General features: G+C 40.0%; 1 long non-coding RNA gene across 1 annotated transcript; it reads right to left on the bottom strand.

Annotated features, from left to right (window-relative positions):
* Positions 1 to 5,450: 5,450 nt before the first annotated feature.
* Positions 5,451 to 22,579, bottom strand: LOC131381741 (uncharacterized). The gene is made up of 4 exons (XR_009210643.1): positions 22,463 to 22,579; positions 18,754 to 18,830; positions 16,464 to 16,564; positions 5,451 to 5,529 (listed from the first exon to the last, which is right to left on the bottom strand). It is a non-coding gene; the product is annotated as an uncharacterized LOC131381741 (long non-coding RNA).
* Positions 22,580 to 23,332: the final 753 nt, after the last annotated feature.

Below are 23,332 nucleotides of genomic sequence, written 5' to 3'. Positions count from 1 at the left end.
GTGCAGGGGCGGTGTCGGCCCCCACCCGACGGCCCGGCTGCAGGCTGCGGACGGTGGGGGGAGTGGCGGACTGAGGGGCTCCTGCTGCGCCCCGGCCCGGGGTCGTGCTCGCCCGACGCCCTCCCACACTCAGCCACCGGGTCGTCCACCTCCGCCCTATCCCTAGTGCAGCGTGGGTGGGGTGGGAGGGACAGCCCTCCCCGCTACGAAGTGAAAACACAGCCTAGGGGGTGGAGGGAAGGAGTCCTACCCCCACCACTCCCCCGCCCCACCTGGCTCGGAGCACTGCGGGGCTCCTAAGCTCCTCTCCACTACCTCAAGGTCAGCGGGCAGGGACGCTGCCACCCTCCTGTTCCCCACACCCCTTAGTGGGCTGCGGGGCCTGCTCTCACCCTCCCCCACAGTCACAGAGCGCAGCCGGGGTCAGAGGACCCGGGGGTTCCTCCTTTAGTACGCGGGTCAGAGGACAGCGGGGGACTCCCTCCTTTTCACTCTTTTGGGGAGCTGGAGAGGATTTCCCACCCTTCCCGCCTCCCCGCGGTGGGCACGGGGTTGCAGTCCAGCCCTTCCTCCCCTCAGCGTAGCAGGGTTGAGGGCTCCCCCATCCTCTCCACCCTCTTGAGAGGGCCGGGGCTCCCTGACAGGGCGGCAGGGCGCGGAAACGCCAGAGGCCTAACTGGAGACCGGCACCATGTGGAAGTGAAGCGGCAGTGACTGCACGGGGAGCCCCCGCCACGGCCTCGGGGGGGCAGCCTCCCTTGCGCCCTCCACCCTCAGCTTCGGTCATACTTTGGAGGTGCCGTATAAGCCTGTCATATCACAGGTTTCCAGAGGTGCCCCGTGGCTGGTCGTGGTCCTCGCCGAGCCCCTCTGCTGAGCGGGGATGGCGGCAAAGGGGCGGCGGGGAGGGCTGCTGGGCGCGCGGGCGGGCGGGTCGGCCCTGGGAGTGGCTCCCTCCCTGTCACCTTGGGGGACTGGACGCAGGAGGCGCTACAGACCCGGCAGGAGCGTTGTGGGGGCGGATGTCATGAGGGACGTGTCCCCTCCCGACACGCGTGGGAGCGGAGGCCGCTGGCTCTCGCCCTGGGGGCCGAAGGGGCTTCATCGCTTATCACCAAAGGAACCCACCCTTCTGGAGGTTTCCTCCTATTTGAGTGTGGTCCGGCCCAAAGAGCCCCCAAATCCCACCTCCTCCCCCAAAGCCTTACCCCAAGGAATACAAGGCACAAGAGCCCTCCCTTCTCCTGCCACCAGCGAGCAGCCCAGAGGGCAGCCCCGGAAGGCTGTTCCATGCACTTTTCATCTCTTCCAGGAGATGACCAGCTCTCAGGACTCAGGCTTTGTCACCACCTAAGACCCCAGAACCTTCTCGAATGGCCCCATGCCCCGCCTCCCTGGCTGTCCTGTCCTCCTCGTGGGCAGAGGGCGTGTAAGCTAGGTAGCTGTGTTACCCTGAACACCGGGCCAGGCCGGGCACGGATCCTTCCAGAGGTTTTCATTTTAGCAGCGGTCAGTGCCCACGGGGCCTAAGGATGAGGGCTCAGGAGCTGCACAGCTCACCCGCAGATCTCATAGAGACCGGAGGCAGGAGGGTGGCGGAGGAGTCTGGGCTCAGGGCTGCGTGCAAGACCTCAGGTCCGGCCCCACCAGGCTCCCTGGTCCCTGGACTTCCCTCCTTCTGAGGACCTGGAAACAAGGAGTGGAGGAGGAGGCAATGGGTGGGAGGGTGTCCCCCTGAAGCCTCCTGTAGGTCTCAAGGCTCACCTCCCACCGTGGGTCATCCTGCCCTAGCAGCAGAAAGAAATTCTCTTCCCTGCAGGGTTTATGGACTGCTGCCCCCACCCTGTCCTGCCTGCGCTCCACTCCAACACCCTCCTGTGACTGTAACCCAGGTAATTTCAACCTCAGACCCTCCCACCAAACCTCACTGGGCTGGATGCTTTGGGCTTGGTGCTTTGCTGTAACGTGAGGATGTGATTACTATACTCCCAGATTTTAGGTTTTTGAAGGTTCTGAGAGCAAGCTTCGATGACAGACAACACTGATGAATCCGCGGTATAAATATCCGGAACCCAATCCCTTCCAAGGAAACACGGTTGAGTGGGAAGCTGGACCCGGTTTCTATTGTGTTGGTTCTGTCTTCCTCTCGCTGTGTGCTTGGTCTTTCTGGGGCGGGCAGAGTTGCACATTTCCAGTCCTTTCCTGTGCTAGCAACAGACTAATTATTCACCTTCTCTCCAATCCTTGCTTCTTCTTTACCCCTTGTATTGATAAATGTTTGCCTTCACCCACTCAAGAAGGAAGAAAAAATAAATAATCTGTCATTTAGGTTTATGAGAAAAGAGCTGAAAAACTTGTGAGGCAAAGGAAATGCTTAATTACTGTCTCCTTCCTAGTGGGGAAGTGGAATCTTTTAAATGTCCAGTATCTATACCACATATATGTTCTCTGTATGGTAAAGGGAGTCTTAAAACTTTTAAGAAATTTTGTTACAATGTAATGACATGGAGATTATTTTGCCCTTGATCCTTTTGAATTTTTTTTAATTCACTCATCCTTTCATTAGTTTATTCAACTAACATTTCGTGCCTACCATGTGCTGGATGAAGGGGGCAGGATGAAGGGATGGGAAAGACAGGGATCCTGGGACCCTTGTAATAATTTTCAATTTACTTTGAAAAGTAAGGCTACAAGAAGTGGAATAGGAACAAAAATCAACATTCCTCCTCCTCCTTTCCTCCTGAACACTACAATTTAAATTTCATCATCATAGACACAGGACTTAGAAGGAAAATAATATTGAAATCAAGAATATGTCAGGGCTTCTCTGAGGCTTTGTTTGATCTTTGTTTTGTTTTGATGCTTATTTTTATGGGGGCTTCTGTCATTGCTTTATGTTTAATATAAAAAAAGTGAAACAGTACGATCATTACAGTTTCTGTATTCATGTTTTAGAATCGATTGCACTAAGTATGCCTTTTAAAAAGTTCTCCAAACAATTTCTATTTTAAAAAGGAAAAAAGAAAAAAAGAAACAAAATAATAACTTACAAGCCATATGAAGTAAAATGAAAAATGTCCTTTAGTTCAAAGCCAGGAGCATGAAATATGGACTCTTGAAACTAAAAGGACGCCAAAGAGACCTCTGGTTTATTTCTGTGTCTCTGGGTAGCAGGGCTGCCACTCCAAGGGTAAGGCGTGGAGAGAAAGGGGTTCTCCCATGTATTTACTCTGTAGCAATTTATTTGTGGCAAAAAGAAACCTACTGGGGAATCTCTAACTGGGCCTGTGGGAGAAAAAATAAAAAGCAAACATCAGGAAGCAGAATTCCTCTTTCCTGTAACGCTAGAGGGCAGCCCTCTATCCTCATAACCCAGCAAGCAAGGCTGACTTTTTGGGTCTGACTTGTGCAGCTGGTTTAAGGTTCTGCTGTCACCACCCTGAAATTCTTCAAAATTTTTGATCAAAGGGTTCTGCATGTCCATTTTGCCCCCGGCCTTGCAAATTAGAAAGCCCATCCTGGTAACAGGTCACACTAAACAGCACTCCAGTCTGGGCCTGCAGGCAGAGTCTATGGCAGGCCGGCCGAAGGACAAGGCCTCCTCTGCCTGTGAACTCAAGCCACCTATCCCCTCCTAATTTGGTCACCTCTCAGGGATTACATACACACTAAGACACACCCAATCGATTATAAATCTAAGCAATCACGCTGCAGGATAGGTTTATGCATCAGTGGGTTTTGGTTTAAAAATAACCCATCTTCTAGCTCTTATTTCAAATCCAGTTAGATTAGCTCAGTCAATGACGCCGTCGTGTTCCTCTCAACATCCACAGGGCTCTGATTGATTAAATCAAGGCAGCCCAGCAAACTGCGCCAAGGTCAGAAGAGAACGTGTGCCAGCCAACCCGGGGCAGATTGTAGAGCTGAGCACAGAGTTTTTCCCTGTGTATTCATTTTTCTCTCTGGCAAATACATTACTAAAATTTATATAATAAAGTATGAACGGTATGTCAACAGATTCATTATCACCATGAAATATGCTTTGTGTACCCAGATAACATTTACATTTTTATTGAACCAGAGTCTGGGAATACAGAATCCACCCAACCCAAGCCAGTTTATGGCTCTTAGAAGTCAAATTAACTCTTTCAGTTCATTTAAGTACTTCTTTGCAGTTCAGTTTCCAAAGCATCAACAAAACGTTGCTGACTGTAAGATTAATATGTTCATTTTCTTGTCCATCCAGTGCTGAATGGTCCCTACATGCCTTTAAAAGACCCTACTTAATTGGCTTATTTGATAAATTAAATTTTCAGGGGCAATACCAGAATCAGTATTTCAAAAAATCATCTGTAAAACCTGATTTGGAGTGACTTACTGAGATTTTTGGCCCTTAACATGTGAGAAGATGGTACTGGTATTTCAGAACAGACCTTTCACAAATGCCCGCTGCCATGGAGAAGTTTAATCCTGGTACTCTTTCAAAATCCATTGACATGCTGCAACTCCTTCCATGAGTGCTGGGAGGAGTGACAAAAGGTTAATGACTAATCAGTTTCCAGCACGTCTACAACCTTGTGAGAGATATCGATTTCTCGGCTCTTGCTCGTAGAATGTGATCTAAAAAGCAATGACCCCTGCCGCCATGGAGACGTGTGCTCAGGCTCAGTTGCCTAGAGAGGTACAGGAAGAGGGGCTTATTTAGCAAGCTTACGTAAATGGAAAGTTCAGATACCTTGGCTTTTATTTTTATACCCTTGTTAGTGTCCCTTAAAATAGTCATTAAGGAGTAACTTAATTATGCTCTAAAATTTAAAAAAAGAATGTTTATCAAGGGACAAGACATGGCCTCTATGGAACAATGCCGAGATATAGTTCATGCATATTTTTGTCCAATTTCACCTTTCTCATTCAATTCAACCAACGTATGATTTTAAGCCACTTCACATGTTTTGATTCATGATTTTTTTTTTAATTTGAAAATAAATCAAGTTCACTTCTAGTCTTATTCCACACTATAGTGTAGTAACTGTGAATATTCTCAGAATTGCTTCCTTAATGTACTGGATTTTGTTCCATCTCTGATATCAACTATACATCCTTGGGGAAGTCACATAAGATCTCCAAGCTTCAGTTGATTTATTTTTAAAAGTAAAAAAATAAAAAATGGACCAATTTTTCTAAGACTATTTCAAACATGTTTATACCACCACTGGGTAAAGGAATGGATTTTAATCAATATTTTTAGACTGAAAGGAAAAAAATTGTTTGCATCCAATTAAAAATATATAAATATAATAAAATTGAACTGCACCAAGAAGGTTGTTGAATTTTGTCTAATTATTTAATAATAAGTACTATTTCCTTTGGTATAAAGCAAGAAAAAAATGTATTAGTGGTGTGTCATAACAATTAGTAAACACCCACAAATCTTACCTTTGTATTAACGTGGCCTGTGTTCCCTCACTAAGAGGTAAGTTCTCTCAAGGCAAAAGATTTTGTTCCTTTTGTTCATTTTAGTCCTATTACCTGAAATTTGCAAAACACATAATAAGTGCTTAATAAGTATGTGCTAGATGAATGAATGAATAAATCAAGAAGGACACAGACACCTTCATTCTTTTAAAAACTGAGTTCAATTGATGAGTAATGGCAATAGATTAAGCAAGACTTCATTTGACAAAAATATTTCCAGGTCCTGAAGAGGTTGTCTTTATATGTTTGCTATTGTACTATATTAAACTGTACCCTCCACTATGTCTTTAAAAACCTTACGATGTTTCCAAATTTTAAAGTGGCAAGGTTTTCATGAAAGATTGAACATCTATTGCTACCAATTCCACTTGACTAATAGAGCAAAGGGTTACAGTACATATAAGGTGAGATACTAAAGAAATAATGATAAAATAAATGTGTCCAGGGAAAGAGATTATCTGGAGAAAATATCATTGAGGTTGATTTTTTATCAAGAGAAAATGGCATCTAGTACTGTGAGTTCCCAGCAACAAATCTTGGGCAAAACATGTGTGTTCCCAGTAACACATCTTGGGCAATATCAATGAAGTCTCCCAGGATTTATAAAGTGTTAATTTAAACCTTCGTCCTCGGCCAGGCACAGTGGCTCACACCTGTAATCTCAGCACTTTGGGAGGCCGAGGTGGGTGGATTATGAGGTCAGGAGTTCGAGACCAGCCTGGCCAACATAGTGAAACCCGTTTCTACTAAAAAAAATACAAAAAGTTAGCCAGGCATGGTGGCAGGGGCCTGTAATCCCAGCTACTCAGGAGGCTGAGGAAGGAGAATCGCTTGAACCTAGGAGGCAGAGGTTGCAGTGAGCCGAGATCACACCATTGCACTCCAGCCCAGGCAACAGAGTGAGACTCCATCTAAAAAAAATAAAAAAGAGTTTCATCCTCTTTGCAGCTTAACTGTGTTGAGACATTGACATCAAGAAGGCAGAGGTAGGATGCAGTATGATATGTGAGCTCCCTGCATGGCCACACTGATTGCCAAGTGTGAAGACCAGTGTAGGGGGTAGTAAGAAGAATGACGGCTCAGAATAGGCTTGCTGTTTGCTGGATTTTGTTTGTTCATTACGCCTAGCATTTTTGTAAAATGTGATATATTTCTAAATTTAATTTCAAATGCTGTAAGGCCCCATGTTCATGGACTGAGTTACAGATTCCCTATAATAAATCCAGGATTTTTTGCTATTAAATGGAAGACTTCAAAAAGAAACCATAATAAATATTTTAAGTAGCACATTTGAGTGCTGCAGCACGCGATACATATGAGTATCTTCATGCCTAAGTAACTGTGCACTTCTCTCCCAAATAGTACCCCAGCCACACCCTCAGCTCTCATAAGTGACAAGTCTGAAACTGAACTCAATGTCCGAACCTAACAAACCTTCTCCTGGCTCCAGGAGGCTTGGATGGTCCTACTCTTACTCTGTCACTGGCCCACATCCAAACAACTATTGTTTTTGCCAATGTTACCCAGTATTTTCTCAAGTCTCCCCTAGTCTCTTCCCCCATCATCTCCTTCCTGCTTGCAGCTGCCCTGCTTAACCCTCTAATGCCATTATACCTCTTGCTTTAGGCTCCAGAAATAATTGCAGGGAGCCCCTCAAGGTTCTGCCACCACCCTACTCCCACCCCCATTTCTGGACTTATATCCCTGTTTCTTCCTTTGTCTGCAACGGCACCCCTCACCCACACCCACCCACACCAACTCTCACCTACCCACCACCCTCCACTTCCCTTGTGCAGAGAGCTGATTCTCATCATCTACATCTGGGGCTCTCCTTGACCTCCCTCCTTCACCCTCTCTCAGCACCATTAGCTGATTATAACAGTATTTCAATCCTGATTACTCTCCTAAAATAGCAAGCCACTATTGTTAAGCAATATTTTGGGTATTGGGAGGGTTAAGTAAAAGACCTTTTGAGAGTACATCTTTTTAGTAATGCATTATAACGATGACTAGCATGCCAGCTCATTTTGTCCTTTATTATTTAAAAAGCATGATCATTTATGTCACTATGAACAAGGAATTGTAAGCACTGGGGTTTTTTAAATAAAATGAATACACAGATAATAGTGACTAAATTTTTATATAAAAGCTAGTTAAGAAAATACTGTCAGAGTAATAATTGATATTTCAAATGAATACTCAATTGAACCTTCCCGAAACAGACAGAATCTGCTTATTCCTGCACATAAGCCACCTGAAATGTACTTTTCTCAGCTCCTATTTCAGTACAACGTGGTGCCTGGGGCAATGTTTAGGGAAGGTTGCTGGGCTCACGTGGCCAATTGCCTCCAAATGACCAGATATGGTTAATGTGCCAACTCTATCAAGACAAGCTGTATTTACATTGTTACTGAGAAACGTTGAAGATATTTTCATGCTCAGCAGGCAAAAGGAATAAAAAAGCAATCTTCAGCCTAGACCCTCATTATTGCATTACAGTCTACTAACTAATACATGGGGAAAAAAAATCTGTCTCCCTGCTGCAGGGAGCTGTTCTTCTAAATATATTCTTCCAAGGAGCCAACAAATGGAAGACTTATCTTAAACATTTAAAAAACATACACTTAGAAATTTTAAAGATATTAATATTAAAATATCTAGATTAAAATATAGAAAATATATATCAGGCTTGGAGGTTGCTCAGTGTTGATTCAAATTACTTAATATCAAGTTTCATTAGAGTGCAAAGTGTCTACTCTTAAGATGTACAGTTTGTAACTATGTGTTGTTACAAGGATGCATTTACTTTTTTATGTGAAGTGAAAAGTATATAATTATATTTAGTCTTTAAATTTGCAAATAATACAATTATGTCTGTTTTGGACAAAATTTTACAAATCTAAGTTGTAAGTCCTTGTTGCCAACCCTCTACATTGATGGTGTAGAAAAGTATCCACTAGCCGTCTTCTTTCCCTCTTTCAATGGTATTTTATAGGAAAATTCAAGGGATAAACGTTTGACATCAGGAATCACAGGTGTAAGTGCATAACAAAATCAGGTTAGTCCAGTGATTCACACATTGCCCATCAGATGTCTTCTTTCATTTGGAACCTTTCAGAATGTTTTTGCTTCCTGTGAGTAAAGTATTCTTGACCCAAATAATATTCAGCCCTTTTATTCTTCGGGGGTCTATCAGTCGTGTTTCAGTGACTTACATCTAAACAAAAGGCAAAATGGAGTTTATAAAATGATTTTTGTACTTAGCCTGGTACTTAGACTTCTTTTACAGCCAAAAGTTTAAGAATGTGCTCTTAGGCCGGGCAAGGTGACTCAACACCTGTAATCCCAACACTTTTGGTGGGTGAGGTGGGCAGACAGCTTGAGCCCAGGAGATCAAAACCAGCCTGGGAAACATGGTGAAACCCCATCTCTACAAAAATACCTACAAAACTTAGCCGAGTATGATGATGCACGCCTACGGTCCCAGCTACTCAGAAGGCTGACGTGGGAGGATAGCTTGAGCCCAGGAGGTCAATGCTGCAGTGAGCCGAGATCACACCACTGCATTCTAGCCTGGGCAACAGAGCAAGACAAATAACCATGGCGGTTTGTATTAAGAAATGCTGAACTGCTATTGTCCAGGTATGTCTCTTATTAAATAGGTTGCTATAACCAGAAGCAGAAGGGATACTGGTTCCACTCAACATTTTCAATCCAGTGATTGTTAGAGGAATAAACCAATGAAATGTCTAAAATGTTGTAAAGCATTTAAAAGATGATTGCTTGTGCCTATTTACCTTCTTTTTGATCATTGCCCTAGAATAATTTATAATATTCTTACACAAAGTCTTATCGTATAAGACCTTTAGGGAAAGGACCACACTGTTTAAGCTGCTCAGACAACTGGATACTCCACGTTCATGATCTTGTTTAATTAATTTACTTATTTTTACTGTAATACATATGTAATCCTGTAATCCTTTGAGTTTTGTAGCTTCTTTTAGCCATCTGGAAGCTTTTCTGTTTTTTAATTGACTGACGATTGATTGATACCCCACCCAATTCCCAAGAAGGATTAGTGGATTAATGGCAGTCCTCTGATTGTTCTATTTCAAATAGTGCTTAATTAAAAAGATTATTCCAACTGGTTTAAAAATAGGTGGAATATAAATTTCAATTAAATAATAGTGGGAGTAAGCAACTACACATAATTAAAACATGGCAAATTTTAAAATGATTAATGAGCACATTCAAAATCTAGACTTGATTATTTTAGAATGTGTATTTAATTTCAGAAATGAACTCTTAAGAAATGATGGTGAGGAACTAAGACCATGGCAATAAGAGTAACCAAGCAGAACCTGGGCTCAGAATCTCTGTGTTGCACAGTGTGCCTGATGGAGCTTTCTTTTGAGAGTGTAACTGGGAAAAATATGCTTCCCAGCAACACACTTCTCAAGTAGAGCTCACCTGAGTTTTATTTTTGTATAAGTGATTTCAGCTTTTCACAGAGCCCCATCTCTGGGATAGGGAGAAGAGGAAGTTGTTGGAGTGCAGTGCCATCCATCGGGATCTGTGATAGGGTTTGGCTCTGTGTCCCTACCCAAATGTCATCTTGAATTTTAATAATCCCCATGTGTCAAGGGTGGGACCAGGTGGAGGTACTTGAATCACGGGGACGGTTTCCCCCATGCTGTTCTCATAATAGTAAGTGAGTTTTCATGAGATCTGATGGTTTTTTAAGGGGCTTTTGCCTTTACTTGGCACACAATGTCTCTCCTGCCACCTTGTGAAGAAGGTTCCTTGCTTCCCTTTTGCCTTCCACCATGATTGTAAGTTTCCTGAGGACTCCCCACGAGGAACTGTGAGTCAAGTAAACCTCTTTCCTTTATCAGTTACCCAGTCTCGGGTATTTCTTCATAGCTGCGTGAGAACAGACTAATATAATCTGTAACTGGGGTTACAGAGTGTATCATATAAGATTGCATTATATAAAGGGGTTATAATTATGTATAAATAACCTCTTATTATATATATATCTATAATGCCCTTTGTATATAATATAAATATTATATATTTATATTTATGTAACCCTTTATATACAGAGGTATATAAATTTGTATTTATATATAAATATATCTATACAAATTTATATGCAGATAAATTATATAACCCCATATATGGTGTTATAGATTGTATCATATAAGATTGAGTTATATAAAGGGGTTATATTTTTATATATTATATATAATATATACTTATATATTATATATACTTATATTTTATATATACGTATAGTATATATAGTATATTATATATTATATATACTATATATTTATATATAGTATATATTATGTATTTATATATCTGTATGAATACAGATTGTATTTATATAAGATTGGGTTATATTATTATTACTGATTATTATATTTATTGGTTATATTACTATTGAAAACTACAAATAAAGGTTTATTTACATTATCTTGAATTATACAGATTGTATTTTTATGAGATTGGGTTATATAAAAAAGGGGAGATTCGTTATGCAAGAGGAATCTTAGCTTCAGACCCCAGGGGCTTCTGTGATCCTCACTTGTCAGAAAGGCTCACTGTGCCAGTGGCTTCTGAGATGTGTCTGCCCTGGGCATTCCATTAGCACTGGCTGATGGGCAGTGTAACTTGTGGCCACCGCAGTCAGGGTCTGGTGGCACTCCAGTCTTGCCAGACTTCCATCAGCTCTCACGGACTCTTTTCCATCACCCTTGACTGAGGTAACTTTGCCTGGCACCCTGATAGACCCAGGCAAGGCGGCTAGCTCTCACCCCAGCTGTCTTCAGGGCCTCCTGACATTCAGAGGCATGCAGGGATTTTTGAGGCATGTCCATGCCACAGAATTGGGTGTGTGTGTTGTGGGGGTCAGAGACAGGTTCTCAGCAGCAAACCGATTCTCCTCTGGCTAGCCTGCCAGGCGCTATTGGTGCTGCTCTGATATAGCACCCTTTGTGAGTGCAAGACAGGAGTCCACAATGAGGGCTGTGCCCATGCCATACTGATTGTTGAATGTTTTGACTATCATACATGTCCTAAATTTTTCTAACATCTGCCTCCTCCTATGGAGGTTCTATGAGAATACATTCCCCACTTCCAAATCCTCCCTAGCTCTCCGCCCTTTCCTTCTTCTTACTACCCAGTCTGGGGCTTTCCACTTCCTATTTTTCATAGGTTCTTTTTCTCTGTCCTCGGAATTCAATGAAATTCTTAGATCTGTGTCTGCAGGCCTGCCTTTTGATGTGCTGAAAGTGCAGTAGTGGTTAGGATGGCTTTCAGCATCAAGGAAGAGGATTCCTGACCACCCAACACTTAATTATCTAGATAATTAATAATTTCATCCAACAAGATGTCTGGAGGTGGCTCCATGAGGTCCTATATTCCCAGAGCCATTTATCACTTTGCTGTACCATCCTTGGCACAATGAGTACTCTTCTCTAAGCTTGTCACCTGTTGGGTACAAGGTAACCACTGCAGCAAGAAGTGTCCTGTACTCCCATAACAGAATTCTGAATAGAAATGGCATGGGAACAATAGGGTTTTCACCCCCAGGACATTTTAGAAAGAAGAATTCTCCCTGTAGCCATTGGCCAGAACAAAGCCACGTACATATCTTCCAACCAATTACAGGAAGATAAATGACATCACCATAATGCCAGCATCCATGAGGATTCACTCCCTGGAGCCTACCTCTCCAGAGCCTGTGCTGAGCAGATGCCCAAACAAAATCAATATTGGTTGAGTTAGCAAAGAAAAAGAAAAGTTCTGGTTAAACTGACAAGCTGCTGTGTCCATCCCAGAGGAGATAAAAAATTTATAATAGTCATTTCTCTCCTGACAAATCCTTTGATAATCATTGCTTCACTAAAGAAGTCAAGAAGGTCAATTTTAAGATTGAAAAGTAATCAGTGTTCTCTTTGTTTTTAGCAATGTAACCTCTTCTGGGGTTACGATAGCACATGGTTTCGAGGAAAAATTAAAAAAAAAAACTTCTGGTTTAATTTTAGTAAAATTAAAGAGCTATTTTGAAATATTTTCAGGCTTATGATCTCATCATTTATCTAAATAGTGGATATACAGTAGGAACTGGTATTGAGCTCTGAGCTAACGTCTGAAAGAAGCTTATCTGAGAAGATTCAATGAGATAAAATTTAAAATGATAATTTGAAAATTAGGAGAAATACATCTTGGTAAAATAAAAGAACTTTTCTCCTTCTGCTAGTTGTTTAAGATGTAACAGATTCTCTAGGGAGTTGGTAAATGTGAAGAATGAGATCTGTGATAGATATAGACTGGACAAGATGACTTCTGATTTTCCGATTTCAATATTTTAAGACACTCGGACCAAATCTAATAAGCTTGACCACCACAAATAGGCAAACAATAAACATTATCATGCTACTCTATGGGGGTGCTATTTATGTTAAAATTCTGAATATAATACCATGAATTTAATGTGCACTTATCCTTTGGAATACCAAATAGCTGACTGACAGCAGATCTAGTTTTATTACCACTTATTCTTAGAAAATTCACACATGGTAAATGTCTAACCCTTACCATATGTTTTCGCCTGCCAGCGAAGCTTGACATATTTTCATGGGATCTATCCATCATACAGATGTAATATGCGTGACATTGTGAGGCTGTTTCCTGAGTAAACACTCTTCAACCCCCAAAAAGAATACTTTTAGAAAATGCGAAGCATCTGTTTTAATTTGAGAGTTTGGATTATAGAATCAAGACACCAATGGCACTAGAGAAAATGAACAAATAGTAGTGATCATCCATATTTTGCATTGTCATAACATTTTTATTTTCTTTCATACATGCAAAGAAACCTGGGGTAACTTGTTTTATTCAACTAAAACCAAATAAATGATATATTATGATACTTAATAATAAAATGTGTTTGTATTTATGAATTATAGTTTTCTGTTGGCAGCCTTCCCTATCAACTAATGATTGGTTTTAGAATTCCATAATTTTATTTTGCAAAGATAAAATGAATTTAGGCCAATAGAAATAATGATGAAAATTATTGTTAACTGGATACCAATTCCAGTGTAAGTATTAATTTAATGGCCATCTGTATTGGCATTATAATTTAGTAAATGTAATATTTTTTACAAATATACTTTTGTTTCAAATGTGCATTTAATTCTCTTTTTACTACCTGCCTAGTATATGAATTTGAAAAATAATAATAAAGGTTGATTTATGCTATCTTGAATTATTAATATTTTTAAATAGTGCTCTAAGAGTTATGATTTCTATGAAAGAAGAATGGATATATCGGAACAACCCTGATCAGAAAATAATGCACAACTCTGGAAATCAGCATTCTACACTCATATACACACATGCACACAGACTCAGACTCATTAACAGAGAAGTCTATATCAAGCAAAACATGAATTTGAAATGAAGACTTTTAAGATAAATAAAATCTGAAAAAGATTAACTACCAATAGAACTGTACCATAAAACATTTACAGCATGAAAGAAAATGGTATCAGATGGAAATGTACATCTACAGGAAAGAATAGAAACATGTAGGTAGATGCAACTGGCAGGGTGGCTCAAGCCTGTAATCCCAGAACTTTGGGAGGTCACTGGGGGAGGATCACTTGAGGCCAGGAGTTTGAGACCAGGCTGGCCAACATCGCAAAACCCCATCTCTACTAAAAATACAAAAATTAGCCGCGTGTGGTGGCACACACTTGTAATCCCAGCTACTCGAGGGGCTGGGGCACGAGAATCTCTTGAACTCGGGAGGCGAAGGTTGCAATGAGCTGAGATTGCACCACTGCACTCCAGCGTGGACCACAGAGAAAGACTTCCTCAAAAATATAAAAATAAAATAAGAAACGTGGGCAGATGTAAAAGATGGTATTTTTCCCCTATTATTTTATCTAAAAGAAAACTAAATATTTAATGCAAAAATGATTTAATTGTAATGTGAAGTTTATAGCAAATACTTTATAAAAATTATGACACTAGCAAAACACAGGTAGATAGGTTAATTTATACACTGACAGCTTTTATACTGTATGTGAAGTAATATTTATGGTTTTAAGCAGACAGTGATAAATTAAGAATGCATATTTTAATTCCTAAAATAACCACTAAGAAGAAATATAATGTATAACTAAAAAAGTATAATTTAAAATATTTTTCTCATTCAGTTTGGATTATTTCTACTGTCCTACTTTTAATTCAGTATAAGTACAGATTTCAGTTTAACTAAATATTGAAGCAAAATTCAATCAAAGTATTGAATTGGAATTCTAATAGCAATAATCTAACCCAAAATAATATAGGAAGGGAGAAACAAAGGAATAAAAGACACATGAGACAAAATGAAAATGCATTGCAAGGCGGAAGAACTATGACCAATCATATCAGTAATTGCCTTAAATATAAATAGACTGAATACTCCAGTTAAAAGGCAGAGACTGGAAGATGAGATTAAAAAAATCAGGTTCAGCTACATAATATAAAGTCTCAGATAAAGAACTATGTTAAGATGGAGGAAAGATATAGCATACAAAAGTAAGAATAAGGAAGCTGGTAGAATTAGATTAATATCAGACAAAATTGAATTCAAGATTAGAAATATTACCAGAGATTATGAAAGACTTAAAAAGCATATTTAAAAGCTCATTTTGTCAAGAATACATAACAAATCACCAAAACGTTAATTTAAGATGGATCACTGCCCTAAATATAAAAGTTAACATTAGGCCGGGAGCGGTGGCTCACGCTTGTAATCCAAGCACTTTGGGAGGCCGAGGCGGGCGGATCACGAGGTCAGGAAATCGAGACCACGGTGAAACCCCGTCTCTACTAAAAATACAAAAAAATTAGCCGGGCGTGGTGGCGGGCGCCTGTAGTCCCAGCTACTCGGAGAGGCTGAGGCAGGAGAATGGCGTGAGCCCGGGAGGCGGAGCTTGCAGTGAGCCGAGATCGCGCCACTGCACTCCAGCCTGGGCGACAGGGCGAGACTCCGTCTCAAAAAAAAAAAAAAAAAGTTAACATTAGAGAGCTGCTAGAGGAAAATATTAGAGCATCACCTCAGGACTTTGGTATAGCAATGATATTTAGTCCACAAAATGGACTCAACATAAAAGGAAAAATTTGATTAACTGGATGTGATTTTTAAAAAATTCTGTTCATAATATATGATTAAACAAATGATAATGTATACCACATTATAAAATAAAATATTTGGAATATATATACTTGAGGACTGTCATAGATCCAGAATTTATATAATTCTTACAGCTCAAAAAAAAAGAAAAATATTCAAAATTAAATAGGCAAAATACTTAGACACATGTTTCAAAAAGAAAATATATCAGTGGCCACTAAGCACATGAAAATATGGTCAATATCATTGTTCATGAGCTAAACCAAAATTACATTCACGAAAAGCATTTCATACTACTCCAATGGCTAACATCAAATAGATCAATACCACCCAGTGTTGGAGTGGTTGTGGAGGAATTAAGACTCTCATACATGCAAAACATTACTTTGGAAAGCAGTTCAGCAGTTTCTGATAAATGTAAACTTACACCAACTCTAAGATCCAGCAATTCCACTGTTAGTAGGTATTTACCAAAAACAAACAATAAAGCCCACAAAAAGTCTTAAGAATGTTTGCAGTTGCTTTTCCCCTAACAACCAAAACTGGAAAAGGCCATGTGTCCATCAACAGAATAATGTAAGAAGTTGTAGTATGTTTATACAATGGAATATGATTCACTAATTTAAAAATACATGGACTACTGATACAAACAACAGCATGAATCAATCTGAAGAACTATGAATAAAAGAAGCTGAATTATGCTCCTGCCTGGTTCCATATATTGAAATTCAAGAACAGGTAAAGTCTTGATGCTACAAACCAAACCCATGGTTGCTAGGGGCATCACCTGGAAGCGGGTGTAAGAGAACGTTTTGGGGTAATGGACATGTTCTTTGTCTTGACTGGTGTATATGTTGCTCCATCCTCATTGCATTGCACACTTAAGATCTGTATGTGAAAAAAAATAAGAAGTAGTTTGTAGGATGGAATATTTATATAGAAATAAATTCAGACAAAATTATTCTAAAACAACAAAATCATTAATATATCATTTAAAGGATTGCCAAATTTGACTGTGGTATATATAAATATCAAACATTTTAAAGTTATATTTTAGGACATGTATTCATTTCAAAATTTCTTAGACCATGTTTTTTTCCTATATTTCACAAACATTTGTATTGAAAATAGTTCAATATGACATTTTAACTTCTGATTGGAAACTCTGGTCTGAAATCAAGTTATAGTACGGGTAGGAAAGTAATAGTAAAACCACTGTTAAGAATAGGAAGATCTGAGGGCCTGGCACAGTGACTCACATCTCTAATCCCAACTCTTTGGGAGGCCAAAGTGGGAGAATTTATTGAGGCCAGAAGTTCAAGACCAGCCTGGGCAAGATGGGGAGACGCCATCTCTACAAAAATAAAAAATAGACAGCAGGAACATATAAAATGTTCAGTTTAATATACAATGTGTGAAAATAAACATAAAATACATCTTTCTTATAGATACCAAAATAAATGAAAAAGTAATAGATACAAAGCTAAAAGATCAGTGTTGATAAAAAATGACATAAATGGGTGCAGCAAATCAACATGGCACATGGATACATATGTAACAAACCTGCACATTGTGCACATGTACTCTAAAACCTAAAGTATAATAAAAAAATAAAAAAATAAAAAAATAAAAATAAAAAAATGACATAATAACAATTTTCAGTAATAAAGCTCCTATCATTAAATATTCACCCAACAAATCTCATCTTGAAATAAATATTAATTTAGTTGTGCTAGATAGTGGCCTAAAGTATAAGTTATTCACATAATAAAGTCATAGGTCTCTAGTTAAAATTAAATAGGCAAAATACTCTAGTAAGTGCATACCACAATTCATTAAACTCCAATCCTATAGAGTATTTCTCTCACTTTCTGATTTATTCTCTTTCCTTCCCATGCCTCTTCTCCACCTCAGTATGGTTACCTTCCAGAATCTCAGAATCCTGAAGAAAGGGCCCCATTCTTTCCAGGGGTTTTGTTTTGGGAGCCTCAGAAACCTAGGTCAGCTAGAGACTATGAGTGGGAGAACACGCTTCACATAAGCCCTAGGTACAGCAAACTCTAAAGGCCTCTACCTCTTCCTTTCCTGGGACACAGAGCTGCCCCCTCCCATCCTGAGTGCTGTCCAGATGCCCCTGAGGCCATGGATCCTCCAGTGGAACATAGGCACATGATGAACCAGAATGAGTGTCCGCAGCTGTCCATTCATGACTCTGCCTTGGAAGAGGAGCTTACACACAGTACTGAGCTTCCCCACTCATTCCTGAGAGGAGGAACAATGTTCTCAGGGCTCTTCCAGGTAGTTCTTTGATGGTCATTTTCATTGAAGACCTCCCACAGAATGGCAGGTGTGAGCATAGGCACTCATTTCCTCTGTGGTTTTATTTATTCATCCCACATGTTGTGCCACGATTTTTGTGTGTGTTTGTGTACAGACATTTGATAATGTTTACCTAAATCATACATGAACTATCTTCCTGATGTTCTTCTTTAAAGAATGCTATTTGTTAATTTGATTGAAGTTTGAAGGACCAAGCAGTAAATCTTATCATATAATAGCTACAGTGTGAGTTTTCAACAGCATTTTGTAAGTTACCTGAGTGTAGTTGCAGCCCATTATAATTACTTCCTGTTCACTTTGAGCAATTTAGAGAACTCCAAGGTCAGCATATACTCCCCTATTAAAATGATTGTAATTCATCTCCCTGGAGTGGTGTGGGTTTAGTTGCATAACCTAACTTAGGAAAAACAGAGAACCTGGAAAGTGTCCAATTAAGGCTATATGAATTGCTACACTTTATTAGCAAATGAACAGTGTCTCTCTTTGTATGTAACCTATCACTAATGGTGCAGTTACTTAGATTTGTTTTTCTGTGTCAAATCCAGTAACATGTTTTCATTGTTCCCTTTATGACTAAGTTAATACATATTTGAGAAAATAGTCTGAAGTTATTAAGATATGAATTTATGGTGTTATGAAAATGGGATGAAATGAGATGAAACTTATCTTATTTGCACTTTGATCTGAACCACGGAGCCTCCCATAAGACATCATCCCAATTGTGGGTCAGAACTTACTCTTGTGTCTTCGTAAACTTGGGCCTGCAGTGTTAGTGCTCAGTTCTGACTGAGTTATTTGTTGACTGATATCAGCCCTGAAATGATGGAAAGGAACATGATTCATCATATGCTTCTTGAATGCCACCAATGGGGAGCGAGAAAGACGCCCCATGGTTGAGTGAGACAAGAGGCTATCTAGGCAGATGCAGCACTCAGCTCACCAGTCATTCTGTTTCATGAAACATGATCATCAGTGAACATTTACTAGCTAGATTTTCTGCAAGATATTTGAATAGTGCCCTTTCTTAATAGGGCTACACTGTCTGCATGTGGCTGGCCAGTATTTTTGTGTCTGCAGTGAATATATGTAACCATTGTTTCCTGAGAAGAATTTGCATAGAACTACTGACAACTGGGGAGAAAAGAAAATTTTGCAAGAAGGCAGGGAGATGACAGTGATTAGGAGATGGGAGAGGGTCACCCCCCTAATGCTAGGAAGAGAACAAGCCCTGGATGAGCAGCCAATGTGAGCCAGAGAGAAAGCAAAGGGGAAGTTAAAGTTGTGCATTTATTTCCTCTCTTTTCTCCCTTCCTTATTTCTCTCCCCCAAGAAGTTCTTGTCACCTGCCCCATCTCAAACCCCATCTTGTGGAAAAGTTCCTCAGAGGTCTGAAGCATTGCCTTTGTGCCCTGCTCAAGAGCCCTCCAGGGACTCCTAAAGGAGGATTCAAGTGTCAGCCTGATTGAGGATATTTTTAACGTCATTATATTATTGATAACACGGTTTTTACACTTTGTTGCTGATGTAACTAATTTTGCTCTTTCAGAAGAGTAGTATTCTGAAGGAAGAAAGGGAAATAAAAAGAGAAGGCAATAGAAAGTAGAAACACTCTGAGAGAGCTGGGCAAGACTGAAAGAGAAGCTGACACAAAACTAAAGGTAAAAGTGTTGGAGAGAACGTACATTCACATGGAGAAGCGTGGTCCAAGTGGGAGAGCTGCAAGTGAAGAGCTCAAGGAAAGAAGAATTAACAGGCAAGGGAGGAGGCCATGACAGGTAGCAGGGGTTGGGTACTATGACCTTGGAGAGGAGGGATGGAAGAGTGGAAGGTCCTGGGCTTTAGAGTTAAGCACGTGGACTCAGCCCTGATGCTGCTCCACTCTTTGTAATGGCCTGGGGCCGTGTCTTAACTTCTCTGAACCTCAATTATAAGTGGATGTGTTTGATAAAGTAAGTTCATTGGTACATGAAGTATCTAGCAGTAGCTCATGACCTGACAAAAGTAGGTTTTGTTGATCTGACTTCCTCTTCTGCCCCATCATTATCAGAGAAATATAGAGAATGAGACAGGCAGGCTCATGCCCTTGAAGCTGTCATTCTGATGTATCCAGCCACATCCTCTGCAGGGCAAGGAAGACCCAGGCCAGTTCTTACCGGCCTTGCAGGGTCACTGCCCTGAATATTTCAAACCAACTGTATTATGGAACCCTGTCTTTAAAGTTGGTAGAACCTGCATCCCAAGACCAGCAAGATGGAAAGCTATTATCTCAGGATTGAAAAAAAAAAAAAAAGAAAGAAAAAAGACTGCTTGTGATAAGAATCAGAGCCTTTTAGGTTGGGATCCAAAGATGGCTTCTGGAACATTACATTTACAAAATATGTTTATTCCTTCTTAATTCTGAATTATCTCAACCCAAATCCTTTTAACACATAAAGTTATTTTAAAAGTACACTGTCATTTCCTGCCGAAGGCTAATGGGGAAATGCTACTATAATAAAACTAGAAATAAAAAAAATTCAAGCTACATCTATGAGATGAGGAATATAGTATACATCTTGTGTATTTCCTGAAAGAGACTCAGAATTGGATGTGTGTGCGTGTTTACATCAGCCACATAAATCAATGTAGTCTCAGGCACTAAAAGAATTCACTCTAGAACAAAACAATAGAGGAAATGTGTTTAGAAAATCTCAGGCATCAGAGAATCTTTAATTAATCATCCTCCCATTTCACTGTCCATTTGGTGAGGTTTCCATAGGAATTGGTATTTCAGGACATTAGATATTTAGTGGTGCTGTGGATGGGTGAGCTGGCTTGAGGCAGGTATCTTAGGAACTGTAGGAGGCCAGAGGACATCGTTTTCTGCTTGGTGAAGATATCACTGAATTTTATTCACATGATTCATACAATATATCTACTGAAATCAGCACGATTGCTGAAATTTGTACAAGTGCAATCAAAGTACACACATTTAGGGGTTACTCAGTATCTAAAAGGATAGTATGAGATTGAGCACTTAAGCTAAGCTATCCCTAATGTTCATGTTTTCAAAAAAGTTGGGAAAATTATTCTATAGTATTAAATGAATAGTTAAAATATTGATCACTCACTATTTCAAATGTTTAAGGTAAGCACACAAGGAAACCTTATCAGTGATAAACTGTGGATGGTGGAAGTATTGGTGACTTATGCATACAATTTTTTTTTTTACTTTCCACATTTCCTGAAATGACTATGTGTTCCATTTATAATATATTTTTAAAATCTTCAAAAAAAATAAAGAAAGCATTCTGATGTTAAGTCAAGGACTAGAAACAATAACCATAATATATTGATTATTTATGCCAGTATAGACACATCATTTAAACATATCAGGGCATTGCTTCAAGTGCTTACTGTTAATTAATGAGAAATAAGTCATTTTTGACATTGATAACCTGGTAAAACACCTGGTAACAGCCTTCAGGAAACCAAGTTCCAGTTCAGTAAGTAACTAACGAAATATACATTGCCTTGTAAGCACATCTTTGAGATGCCATTGGGGAAATCTCTAGGTTTGAAAGATAAGGGATTAACTGCTTAACACACTTAATCCATGCCCAGCTGTCAAGCAGAAATTAAATGTGTTAACTCCCTCAGTGAGGAAGTAATGAAAGAGTCAGGAATATCGCTCTTTTATTTCTCAAAAACCATTAAAAAAATCTAGAGAAGTCCTCTGTGTTCTGCAACATAACAAGATGATTCATTGGGCATTCCCCTGTGGCAGATACCTCTGTATGGTATAGGGTAAAAAGAGCTAAAGAAAAATAAGATACAAATAACTTCTTCATTTTGAGTTCTGCTGGAAGCAGCAGCTGAACCTTTTCAGTTTTATTAAGTGCAAGATGATGATCTTGCTGCCTTTACAGTGTTTTCTCTTTCTCTGTCGTCTTTAAGTATGATGGAAGAAATATTTTACTCATGATCATCCACAATTTCTCCCCAGCCAATTTAGCTTTGGCTGCGGTAAGAACATGTTTGCCCTGTATCAGCATCCTGAATCATTATAAATACATCATTCATTTTAGAGTTAGATAACTAATGAAATTGCTTAATCTCTTTCATTCCTTGTTGACTTGAGAGTCAAATGTGTTCATCATGCAATATACTATAAATTAGTAAAGAGAGGGAATCATACAATTATTCTTTCTTAATCCCTTACTTCAAAGATAATAGATGAAGATTTAAATTCTGTATTTTCGATTAAGTCAACTCTATGAATTTTCTGGTTTGGATATAGGAAGCAAGGGTGATGTCCGTGTAAATATTGCTACATAAGCTTATATCTTAAATAAATTTAATATATCTACATATTTTCATAATGTTTTAATAATATGCTATGATTATTTTGATTTGACGTTTTTATTTAAGAATTGGTTGCAAATAACAAAAACAGAAGATTCTCACCTCTCAGATGGCTAAAACACAAGCGGATTTGATACAGCTGTATTTTTTAGATGGAGTCTCACTCTGTCACCCAAGCTGGAGTGCAGTGGCGCAATCTCGGCTCACTGCAACCTCCACTTCCTGGGTTCAAGCGATTCTCCTGCCTCAGCCTGATGAGTAGCTGGGACTACAGGAGTACAACACCACGCCGGGCTAATATTTTGTATTTTTAGTAGAGATGGGGTTTCACCATGTTAGTCAGGATGGTCTTGATCTCCCTCCTTGGCCTCCCAAAGTGCTGGGATTACAGGCATGAGCCACCACGCCTGGCCTGATACAGCTGTATCTTTAAAGCTCCAACATGTGAGGAGGTTCAGCCTTGAGGGGCCTATCAGGAACGAAGAACCACGACATTCTTTTCCTTTCTGAGGTCATAGCCACTGTAAGTCTTTGCTTCTCTCTGCATCTGTGAGGCCATCTCCCTTTCTGTAGAGCATATGACCTTTACTGATGCACCTGCATCTGGCTCAGACTTAGTCATCCAGCCCTGAAATTATATCATATCACAGGTCCTTCTCTGAGTCTCTTAATGTGAGGCCTTGAGAGAAAAATTAACATGCCTTCTGTTGGATGCAGACCAATTAGCAAGGTGGTGGTAGTTGTGGTACAGGTGCTGGTGGTGATGGTGGGGGTGGTGGTGGTAATGATGGTGGTAGTGGTGATGATGGTGAAGGTGGTAGTGGTGATGATGGTGTTGGTAGTGGTGGTGATATTGGAGGTAGTGGTGATGGTGGGGTAGTGGTGGTGTTGAAGGTGGTGGTGGTGGTGATGGAGGTAATGGTGGTGATGGTGGTGGTGGTGGTGATGGTGGAGGTAGTGGTGGTGATGGTG

The sequence above is a fragment of the Hylobates moloch genome, unplaced genomic scaffold, assembly GCF_009828535.3.
Source record: "Hylobates moloch isolate HMO894 unplaced genomic scaffold, HMol_V3 SCAFFOLD_17, whole genome shotgun sequence".
Lineage (NCBI taxonomy): Eukaryota > Metazoa > Chordata > Mammalia > Primates > Hylobatidae > Hylobates > Hylobates moloch.
Note: the sequence above shows the minus strand (reverse complement) of the source record. Positions and strands in the feature narration are given on the sequence as shown.